The 12086-nt window shown below is 49.1% G+C and overlaps 1 protein-coding gene across 1 annotated transcript in view; it reads right to left on the bottom strand.

The window, feature by feature from the left end:
- Window positions 1–12086, bottom strand: part of ST7L (suppression of tumorigenicity 7 like) — a 141236-nt gene that overhangs the window by 25177 nt on the left and 103973 nt on the right. The gene's annotated exons all lie outside the window — the stretch shown is intronic.

Raw genomic sequence — 12086 nt, 5'->3', positions numbered from 1 at the left:
AATGCAGATTTTTAGTGAAAAATAGATTCAGAAAAAAGCATCTAACAAAACCCAACACCCATTTGAGATAAAAACTCAGCAAACTAGAAATAGAAGGGAACTTCCTTAATCTAATAGTGGACATCAAAGAAAAAGCCTACAACTTACATAAAATTTAATCATAAAAGACTAAATACTTTTCCCCAAGATTAGGAATATGTCTAGACCTTTAGGCTCAGGTGGTAAAGAATCTGCCTGCGATGCGGGAGACCTGGGTTCAATCCCTGGGTCAGGAAGATCCCCTGGAGAAGGAATAGGCTACTCACTCCAGTATTCTTAGTTGGAGAATTCCATGGACAGAGGAGCCTGGTGGGCTACAGTCCACGGGGTCGCAAAGAGTCAGACACAACTGAGTGACTAACATTTTCACTTTAACTTTTTCAAGATTAGGAATAGGGCAAGAGTGCCTCCTTTTACCACTTTTCTATTCAAATATTATATTGGAGGTATTAGCCAGTGCAGTAAAGCAAGAAAAAGACATAAATGCATCCAACTTAGAAAGGAAGGAGTAAAACTGTATTTACTTGTAGAAAACGTAATTGTCTAAGTAGAAAATCTAATGAATTCTATTTTTCTTTAAAAAGTTACCAGAGGGACTTTCCTGGTGGTCCAGTGGTTAAGACTCTGCTTCCACTGCAGGGGGTGTGAGTTTGATCCCTGGTCAGGAAACTAAGATCACACATGACGTGCAATCCCACTGCCTAAAAAGCTACCAGAACTAATAAGTGAATTCAGCAAGATTACAAAATTGATCCTTTGTCTTTATACTAGCAATGGAGATAGTAATGAATAAATAGTACCATTTATAATAGCATCAACAATATGAAATACTTAAGGATAAATCTGACCAAAAAATGTGCAATACTCACACACTGAAAATGACAAAACATTGTTGGGAGAAACTGAAAAAGAAATCGAAGACATATGATTCTCTGTATTTGTTGCAGCATTAGTTACAATAGCCAAATACTGTATGATCTCACTTATATGTGGAATCTAAAATCAAAACTAATGAATAAACACAAGAAAACTGAAACAGAGTCACCGGTACAGAGAACAACTGGGTGGTTGCCAAAGGGGAGAGGAACAGGGGAAGGGGAGAAATAGGTGAGGGAGATTAAGAGGCATCAACGTTCAGTTACAACATAAACAAGTGTGGATATGAAACGTACAGTTGGAAATATAGTCAATAATTATGCCATATCTTTATATGGTGACAGATGCTAACTAGACTTACCATGGTGACCATTTTCCAATGCATAGAAATACTGAATCACTATGTTGTGCACCAGGAACTAATACAGTATTGTAGGTCAACTGTACTTCAAAAACAAACAAATCCATAGAAAAAGAGATCAGACTTGTGGCTACCAGGGGTGGATGGTGGAAGGAATTAGATCAGGTGGTAAAAAAGTACAAACTTCCAATAAATACTAGAGGTGTAATATACAACATAATAAATTAATACTGTGGTATGTTATATATGCAAGTTGTTTACAGAGTAAGTACTAAGAGGTCTCATCACTAGGAAAAAAATTTTTTTCTCTATTTCTTTAATTTTGTATCTGTATGAGATGATGGATGTTCACTAAACTTACTGTGGTAATCATTTCATGATGTATGTAAGTCAAATCATTATGCTGTACACCTTAAACTTATACAGTGCTGTATGTCAATTATATCTCAATAAAACTGGAATTTTTATATATGGTGTGAAATATGGATCAAATTTGGGCTTCCCAGGTGGCGCTAGTGGTAAAGAACCTGCCTGCCAAGGCAGAAGATGTAAGAGACGCAGGTTTGATTCCTGGGTTGGGAAGATCCCCTGGAGGAGGGCATGGCAACCCACTCCAATATTCTTGCCTGGAGAATCCCATGGACAGAGGAGCCTGGTGGGCTACAGTCCATGGGGTCACAAAGAGTCAGACATGACTGAGTGGCTAACACTTTCACTTCTTTTTCATCCAAGTCTGGAGCCAACAGGCTGCTGGGTGGCGGCAGGTCCCAGCACTAATAAGCTAGAAGGAGAATTCCAAAATGGTGCTTGCCAGCTCCAGTGTCCTTGCAATAGACTGAGCTCCCCCAAACGCCTGCCACAGTGTCTGTGTCCCCAGAGGGAGCTCCAGCTCCCTCCTGCCTCTCCAGGAGGGAGGCTCAGTAGGAGGCTCTCCGAGACCAGCAAGTGTGTCTAACTCAGGCTTCTTTCAAATGACCTCTTCTGCTTTTGGTCTCAGAGTGTGTGAGACATTGTGTGTGCTCTTTAAGAGAGAATTCTCTGTTACCCGCTGGCTCGCCCCAAAGCAAGCCCCACTGACATTCAAAGCCAAATGTTCTGGGGGGTCATCTTCCCAGTGCAGGACCCCCGGCTGAGGAGCCTGATCCTGTGCTTGGACCCCTCATTCCTTAGAGAGAAACTCTGCAGTTGTGATTATCTTCCTACTTGTGGGTCACCAACCTGGGGTTGTGGGTGTTGACTATACTGTGTCTCTGCCCCTTCTACCCATCTGGTTGTGGTTCCTTCTTTATACCGTTAGTTGCAGAAGATCTTTTTTGCCAGTCTTCAGGTCATTCTCATCAACAGTTGTTCTGTAAATAGTTTTAATTTTGGTGTGCCCAGAGGAAGAGGTGAGCTTAGGGTCTTCCTACTTTACCATCTGGTCTACACCCCTCAGAGCATTTTTAACAATGCCTGCCCTGGGGAGAAACTGTTTCACTTGAGCCTAAACTATTGGTGTTTTTCGAAGCCTAAGTGAACAGGGGAAAGGGAAATATGCATGCAGGAAAAATGGATAGAACTGCAAAGAGAAATAGATGGAGATGGATCCACCATTACGGAAGACTTCAAACACCTCTCTACCAGAAAATGGCCAAATATAGCAGGCAGAAAATCAGTAAGAATATAACTGAACTCATCCTGCAGTCAGACTCTTCTTCCCAGATGTCTGCCTTTATCACACTGCTCCATAATTAATAACCTTCATTAGTTTCCCACTGCCTGAATGGTGACACAGAAACTCCTGAGCATATCCAGTGTGGCTTTCTCTGACAGCTCAGGGAAGAGGATCTAAGGACTGCTAGCTAAGAGGGCAGAGGCTCTAGGAACAGAACAGCATGTGGGAGAGACATTGAAAGAAAACCACGTAATAAAATCTGAGGCACAAAAGTATACAGGATGACTCAAAAAATGACAGTGGTATCTGGGTCATTTGGGAGACTGAAGCCCAAAAGCTATTTGTCGAGCGGACCAACAATGCTTATTATTTGGGTGACAGGACGGCAGCCTTTGTGGTTTGCATAGCATTCTGTGGATGGAAACCTCTCTACTGAAACTGAATGCCCCAAACCTAATTTCTGAAGTCAGGAATCTGCCCTCAAGGTGTATCCCTTGTCCAAATTGGGTATTTTGGCCTGACTATGGCAATGAGAGAAATCAAAGTGGATATCAAACTTACTAAATCACAGACTGTTATTCACAGGGGAAACTCGGGCTGATATGCAGGGGCAAGAGGGAGACTTCATCAGAAAGAAAGAGCTCTGATTCTGGAATCATCTACAGTCATCCAACAATCATTTACTATGCATTTGGTATTTCAGGGTTTGTGACACTTAGCTGTCTAGGAAAAATGAGAGAGGCAACTGTCCCATTACTCAGTGATTCTGCACCATGGGATGGGATCACAGTGTTTTGCACATTAACTTCACAGAGCTACAATGACCAGAGGAATGATGTGATCACGCTGACATGGACTGTGAAGGGTCGAAAGGGTAGATGATTGAGGGTGAGGGGAAGACAAGGGTATGGTGACAAATGTGACCAGAGAACTCAATAGAGATTGAGTTAGGGATTTTGAATTGGGAATCTTGAATCACAGTAATGGATGAACTCACTACGGTGGCAAAGAGGTTCATAATAATACTAAGATGTTATTTGACCTTCTCACACTCATTCTGTCTTGAGTGTACAGTGGAGTTTTCCAGAGGCTATAAGACACGCAATGTCACAACTGCTTGAATGTAGAAGCAAATATGAGAATGCTGCTATTAAGCCAGATCTTAAAGATAGCTGCAGAAATGTTACATAATACCATTCTTATAACTGTTTTTGTTTTGAAAATTATATTGGGTTGGCCCAAAGTTCATTCGGGTTTTTCCGTAACATCTTACGGAAAATCCCAAATGAAATTTTTGGGCCAACCCAATAGTTATTTTTCATAAAAACATGACATTAATATTAGCAAGTATTGGGTTTATTATTAATTTTAAATTAATTAAAATATATAAATATTGTAATCATTTAAAATAAACTTTATTTTTAGAAGTTTTATAGTTGTAGAAAAATTACAAAGATAGTACAGAGTGCCCATATACCTCACACTCAGATTCCCCTATTATTAACATCTTACATTACAAATGTGTGATGCATTTGTCAAAATTAATGAACTAGTATCAACACATTATCATTATTTACTCAAATCCATACCTTATACCGTATTCAGATTTCTTCAGTTTTCCCCTAATGTCCTTTATCTTTTCCAGGATCCCAACCAGGATACAACATTATACCTAGTTGTCATGACTTCTTAGGTACCTCTTGGCCATGACAGTTTGTCGGATGTGCCTTGGTTTTTGTTTGTTTGTTTACATTTTTCGGCCATGAGACATGTGGAATTTTAGTCCCCCTTCAACGGATGGAACTTCCCTGCCCCCTGCACTGGAAGCTCCAAGTCTTAACCACTGGACCACCAGGGAAGTCGGGAGACTTTCCCTATTTCCGAATGACCTTGACAGCTGGGGAGTACTGACTGGTCAGGTACGTCGTAGACTGTCCCTCTGATGGAACTGGTCTGATGTTTTTCTTAGAAAGTGTGGGGACTTCCCTGGTGGTCCAGTGGCTAAAACTCTGTGCTCCCAATGCAGGGGGCCCGGGTTCCATCCCTGGTCAGAGAACTAGATCTCACACATGCTGCAACTAAAGATCCCACATGCCAAATAAATAAACAAACAAGAAAGTGTGGGTTATGGGGAGGAAAACCACAGAGGTGGTGTCATTTTCATCACATGTATCAAGGATACAACTAACAACACAACAACAATACAACTGCTGATGCTGACCTTGGTACCTGACTGAGGTTCGTAGGGCTTCTCCACTGTAAAGCTACTCCCTCCTCCACTCCCTGTCCCCTAACCCCACACCCCCTCTTTTTTTGTTCTGTACTCTGGAAGGAAGTCACAACCTGCAGCCCACACATAGGAATGGGGAGTTATACTTCACCTCCTTAAAGTGAAAAAAGTGAAGGTGTTAGTCGCTCAGTCCTATCCCAGTCTTTGCCACCCCATGGACTGTAGCCCGCCAGGCTCCTCTCTCCATGGAATTCTCCAGGCAAGAATACTGGAGTGGGTTGCCATTTCCTTCTCCAGGGGATCTTCCCAACCCCAGGGATGGAACCTGGGTCTCCTGAATTGCAGGCAGATTCTTTACCATCTGAGCCACCAGGGACACCACCTCCCTTAAGGAAGCAAAGTAAATTATTTGGAATTCTTCTCTGTGGGAGATCTGTCTCTTCTCCCAATATATTTATTTATTCAATCATTTATTTATATCAATATGGACTCATCCATATTTATTTTATACTTTGGGTTATAATCTAAAACTATTCTGTTGCTCAAATTATCCCGCTCTGGCCACTGGTGAAAGTCGCTCAGTCATGTCCATGGACCATATACAGTCCATGGAATTCTCCAGGCCAGAATACTGGAGTGGGTAGCCGTTCCCTTCTCCACGGGAATCGTCCTGGGAATCCAGGGATCAAAACCGGGTCTAAAAACCCTCATTGCAGGCGGATTCTTTACCAACTGAGACGCAAGTGAAACACTTGGCCACTGGTATCACCTTCAATTTGGCTCTTGCATTCATTTTAATTTTTGATACGAATAGATAGAACTCACATAAATAAAATCTCTTTGGGGTCCTGGATAATTTTGAAGAGTGTAAAGGGATGCTGAGACTCAAAAGGTTTCAAAGAAACACTTTCCTAACGGACCCCCGCCTGACCCCAGCACCGGGGTGTGGGCACGGTTCTTCTTTAGGAAGAGGCTGCAGCCGAGGCCGAGGCAAAGCAGGCCACGGGCCCCACACCCATGGGGCACCCACTTCTCCGTGCCACCCAGCCCCTCCTAAGGTTTTCTTCCAGTCTGAAAGGCACGAGTCTCCACGGAGGCGAAACTCGCGCCACCACGCCTTTCCAGAAGACGCCGCTGCGGGGCGCACGGCTCACAGAATGAGTCACCCACCCGAGAGTCAGGAAGGGGCCTGCATCTTGGCTCCGGCTCAGTATTTCCCTCCGCGGAGCCCGCGCCCTGGTCTGGCCTGATGGCTCTCAGCCCCGCGCCGGGCTGTGTTGGCGCGTCCTCCAGGGCCACATCGGGCGTGCAGGTGTGGCGCCCGCGGGAAAGAGCGCGCCTGCGGCAGCGGCTGGGCGCGCAAGGAGGAGCTGGCCGGATCTCCAAACCTCAAAAGCGCACCCGCTAGGTTCTCCACCTACCCCAGCCCCGCTGAAAGCAGCCGGACAGCTCCCGGGGCCGCGGCCCTACTGGCCGCCCTCCCCTCGCCGGCCAGGCTGGCTGCGCGCGGCTGGCAGACCCTTTCCTCGGCAAGCGCACGAGAGACAGAGATAAACGGCTGCAGCTGGAGACCAGACTAATTGATACAATAAGTTCTATAATTGCCTCGAGAATAAGGTAATGATTTGGCAGAGGGAATGCTTTGATCTTATCAGCCAAGAAAGACCTCTCCAAATGAAATTTCAGAGAGGGGGCTGGAGGCCTCTGACTTCAAGTGTGAAATCCAAGGACTACCTGCTTGCCTCCCCTCCTCCCCCATACACCCTGCTCCCTGCCCAGACACCCAGACTTTCACAGAAGGGATGGAAAGACCCTTCTCAGAAAATGACTGGAGAAGAATATATATGTGTAGAAGGGGTGGGTTCTGGGCTGTTCAGGAACAGGGGGATGGCTGGAATGATTTCTCAAGCCCTAGAGAGGCTGTAAAAGAAAAAAGAGATGGGGGCAGGGAAGAAGAGGAACCGACTGGGATTATGAAAACCCTGATATGGTTCAAGCCAGATGAGATTCTTATACAATGAGGGCTTAATTTGGGCTTTTCAGGCAGGAGGGAGTAATAGAAGTAGGAGAACCTTGGTTCTGCCTTCTCCAAGAATCTGCGCGTGTGCAAGAACACGAACACACACACACACACACACACACACACACACACACACACACTTGCTCTTCGCTGTGGGTGTCCCTGCCTGGCAGAGGCCCCAGCACAAAGAGGATTAGAGAGATGAGCTAATCTGGTTTGTATCCCAGACATGGCCCCAGAAAGGGCCTTGTCTACCCTGATGTTCAAGAGGGTGAAGAAGTGAGGGATCTGCTGGGGGCCTCTGGGGGCCTGCTGGCTGACAGGATCTGAGGCGGCTGGAGTCCTAACTTCAGGGCGAAGTTCAGATAGCAGAGAGGCAGAGCTCTCAGAAGACAGGATGGGCCATGCTACAAGAAACCAGAGATAAAGGCGGAAAGATAAAGACTGACAGAGGGGAACTAGATATCTACTGTCCTTGTTTCACCAGTGAGGAAGCTGAGGCCCGGAGTGGCCAAGTGGCTTACAGAGTCATGCGAATTGTTGAGCTGGGGGGAAAATCTCCGATTTCTTTCAGTGCTCTTGGCACTGACTATGTTGGAGGGACTGCAGAAGAAGGTGTGAAGCAGAGGGCGAGACAGAGACAGACACAAAGAGAAATAAAGATACACACCGAGAAAAACAGAGAGGAATGCAGACACAGAGCGAAAGAGAGAATCAGAAAAGACATAGAGAGATGAGGTAAGAGAAAGAACCTTAAGAAAGAGACAGTTATACAGATTCTTAGAAAGATGGAGAGACAGAGATATCAAGAGGTGAGTGACAGAGATTGATAGGGAGACAGCTTCCGGCAGAAGAGGGAAGACTGTTAGATATAGACACACAGACAAATGAAGATAAACACCAAGAGGAACAGACACAGAATGACGGAAGTATGAGCCAGAGAGAGACAGACCCAGAGATGGAGGCTCAGAAAAGAGGCTGGGAAAGAGAGGCAGAGTGAACCGAGGAAGGCAGAGTGGGAGGGAGGCAGAGAGCAGGCTCTGCAAATTGTTCTACTGGAAGCAAATCTCACTTCCAGATTGTTCTGGGGCCAAGAACAGGTGGTCGGGTGAGAAAGAGAGCTCAGTGTAGCCTATCTGATCCAGGGAGATGGGGGTGGGAGGCGCGGGAGGCAATGTGGGACCACCCTCCCTTGGGGTTAGGCTGGTCAGTGACCACCCAGGATCCCAGCAGCACACCCAGTGGCCTCACACAGAACCTGGGCCACCCGCCCAGGATGGCCGGCAGCCCGCCCACTGCCTGGCTCCAGTCTGATTACAGCCAAAGTGCTACAAGGCCCCAGCCACCCCCCCATGGCCTGCCCCATGGCTCCGCCTCCCCAGGCCTCCTCTTCCCCCTTCTCCCTTAGCTCTCTCTTTGCCTTTCTCCAGGCCCCCTAGGGGAGCTGTCTACTCCCCTGTTTGATCACCAGCTGGGAAGAAGAGGGTCTCCAGCCCTGTCCCACCAAGCCCCCTTCCCTGGTTTGGGGCCGGATGCTCCTTCCTCCAAAGCCCTCTTGGCCTGGCCTCTTTGAGACATGTTCCATGCCTCGCCTGGGAGCTCATAAATACCAAGGAGAGGCCGGGTCAGGCTGTGTACAAAGCATAGATCCCCACCCCACACCCCTTAATAGCCCCTGGGTTCTTCCCAAGCTCCCCACTGTTCCCCAGACACCTGCCTGGGGTGGCTGGAGAGAAAGAAATGGGAGTGTGTGTGTGTGGGGGGGGTGCACCAGGGGCCTGGGTGAACCTGGCCCCATTTCAAATGAGATTTGCCTAGGTTTGCAAAGAAATCTCAGGAAAGGCGTCTCAGGGCCCCTTGTGCAAGCAGCAGGCTCAGGAATTCCTTGACTCCTATCCAAACCTCCCCCCAGCCCCTTCTCGGCCTTTCTCTCTGCTCGTTACCATCCACACCACCTCCCACCCACGGGGAAAGAGAGAAGGTCATCGCCAAAGGGGCCCAGGGAAGGGGGGCCTTTAAGGGGGGCAGGCCTGGGTGGAGAAAGAGCTGTTTACTCACACCCTAGCTCCCCTTAGCTCATCTCCTCTCCCATCCAAGGGCCAGTCAAAATTTAAAATAATTCAGCCACACACAGCTGAGAATAGTGGCTACTCCCTTAGCTCTGAGTGGCCCCCTGGGGGAAGTGGAGCAGGGGGTAAGGTCCAGGGGTGAGGGAGACCCTTTTCTATGGGGCACTCACTTTAGAGAGGGCAGGAGGCTCTGGTGCACCTTGATGGAGGAGGAAAGTTTGGCTCTGCCAGTCGGGTGGAACCAGGCCTGTTGGAGGCCCCAGGGAATCTAGAGGCCTGGGGGAAGGGGAGGTCTGCAGTGAAAGCCCAGCATCCAAGGCCTCAGATGACTTTATTGTATTTGCATGAAAATACCCTGGGGGTAAGACCCTTTCACTCCTTCAGTGTCATTTAGGAGGCCCTGGCCAGGCTGGGCACAGCAGGACCTCAGTGAGTGACCTGACTCCAGGCAGGACCCTGCAGAGCAGAACTTGACTCTCAAGCCGGTGACTCCTCCCCTGGCTCCCATTATGGTGGAGTAGCGGTGGGGGGTGGGAGGGAGGAGCAGGTCAGGCGCTAGCCTGAGCCTCTGGCCTTGACCCTCTGCCTGGAAGCCCCACAACAGGCCCTTGCGTGAGGAGCTGAGCTCTCCAGTAGAGTCTAGGACCTTGAGACTGGAAGTTTATTTTGAGATTTGAACTGCAAAGTGGCAGATCCCAGAAAACCTCTTCTCTGACTCCGTATTTGTTCTCTAGTTAAGTGGCTGAGTGCAGCTCTTGCAGTCAGCTGGCTCCTGCAGCCTGGGGTTCCTCCTGGGGAGTTAGGGGCTCAGAGGGGAGGGGGGAGAAGAAGGAGCGAAGCCCCATCCTGGTTGTCCACTCTAGGGCAGAGGTAGCCTGTAAGCATTGGGGAAAAGTCTTGTCCCCTCACCCACTTCCCTCCCTCTTGGAGCTGCTGATGTTTCTGGGGCCCCCCTCAGTTCAGCAATATGCTTTAATAGTTGAGCATCTATGTTGTGCCAAGACACGGTCCCACTTGACTATGAAGACAGCTGAAGCCAAAGAAGGGGCCTCGTAAGTGAGTTTGGGGCCCATGTGGGCGAGTCCACCCAAGGTTAGGGCTGATGTGGTCATCTCCAGTTCCCCACCCCACAACCTCAGGCCCATATGTAGAAATAAACACAAGGCCAGAGTCACACCCAGGCCTCCGCACACAGGGGAGTCTAGGAGAGGCTGCCAGAGCTCGCAGAGCTTGCAGACTGCTGCCCAGCATCAGGGTGGGGCTGGGCTGGGAGGAGGTGAAAGAAGGGTGGAAGGAAAGGGGTCTGGACAGGAAAGAGCCTGGGCCTACTCCTCTTTCACCTGCCCCTCTCAGGGAAGCTCAGTATAGAGTTGGCTGCTTTTCGGGGAAACAGAAGGATGGACTGGAGCTTCCCAGACTGAGAGAGAGAAGAGAGGGGAAGGGTCCGGTTGGCAGGGAAGAATGTGGCTAGCATGCTAACATGGTCTCTGTATTCACCCCTTGCCACTCCCATCCAATTCCTGTCCAGCCCCCATTTCCTACCTCCTCCAAGGGTGGGCACCTTCTCTGTTGCATGAGGCTTTGAATGTCCCCTTAATGGGGCCTACCTTGAACAACTCTTGTTTCCCCCTCTACTTATCACTTTCTAACATGCCATGTGTTTTACTTATGATGTTTACTGGTTATTGTCGATCTTCTTCCAGTATAAGTGAAACTCCATACAGGCAGACATTGTCCATTTTGCTTTGTTTCACTGATGTGCCTAGCACAGTCTGGCACATGGTAGGGAATAAATATTTGTTGAATTAATGAACCCACTCCGCCCCCTGCCACAGAAAGTGAGGTGAAGGGGTGAGAGATGTGGAGAGGGGATAAAGGTCTCCCTGAGCCCTTCTCCCTCCTGTCTGCCTCTGGGACGCCTGCAGCCTCTCTGCAGCCAGCTGCGCCCTGTCGACTCACACTCCGGAGTCTCTAACGCCGACCCCCCTTCCCCCCCAACCAAGAACTGACAATGAGTTTGGGGTTGAAGGGGCTGGGCAGTTTCCAGCGCGTTGTTTACACCAGGGCTTTATAGTTTAGATAAATCACGGGGAGAGGCATGAAAGACACCTGGGAAAGAGGGGCTAGGCAGGAGAAACTGAGGCTGGAGAAGCCGCTGGGGCCAGACCCCAGGTGTACTCTGGAAGTCGGGAAGATCCAGGGTTTTTCAAAAAGAATTTTTAGGTCTCAGTAAGGGCCACCCTGTCTCCAGAAGCTCTACCTGCCAACCTAAGAAGTGCGGAGGGAAGAAGGGGGTCAGTTTCTACAGCTGCCAGCCCCCCAACCCCTTCACAATTTACCACGCCTCCAGGCTGCTGGGGGGCTGGCGGTGGGGGCGGGGGGCGGTGGGGGGAGGGAGGAGGGGAGCAGTGGGGAGGAGGAAGGGTGGAAAGGCGAAGGAGAGAAATGGCTCCGGGGCTCCCACTCTCTCAGCAGGACCCCCACCCTGGCCTCTGGTTCGGGAAAGCCGCCCAGCTGTTTCTGATTCTCTCGTACTCGCAGCCCCGCCCGAAGGGGTGGGGGACCGAAGTTTCGGGAGAGCTGGGGGAGACTGAGCTGCGCTGAACCCGGGCAGCACAGGGCTAGGGGTTCGCGTCCGGCCCGCTCGTGTGCTTCTTGGCTTTGGTTATCGCCGGCCGGCAGGCGGGATCTGGGTCTAAACGGGGTGTGGGGGTTTGGGGGGGGGAACCCGCGTCTAAACGCTGTGTGTGTGTACCAGGGGCAGCGGGTAGTAGACGAAAGAAGCCCCTACCTGAGGTCGTGTGTGTGTGTGCGTACGGGGGCAGTGGGTGGTCGAT

Source organism: Odocoileus virginianus, unplaced genomic scaffold (genome assembly GCF_023699985.2).
Source record: "Odocoileus virginianus isolate 20LAN1187 ecotype Illinois unplaced genomic scaffold, Ovbor_1.2 Unplaced_Contig_8, whole genome shotgun sequence".
Classification (NCBI taxonomy): Eukaryota; Metazoa; Chordata; class Mammalia; order Artiodactyla; family Cervidae; genus Odocoileus; species Odocoileus virginianus.
The sequence above is the reverse complement of the archived record's forward strand: the minus strand, read 5'-3'. Positions and strand labels throughout refer to the sequence as shown.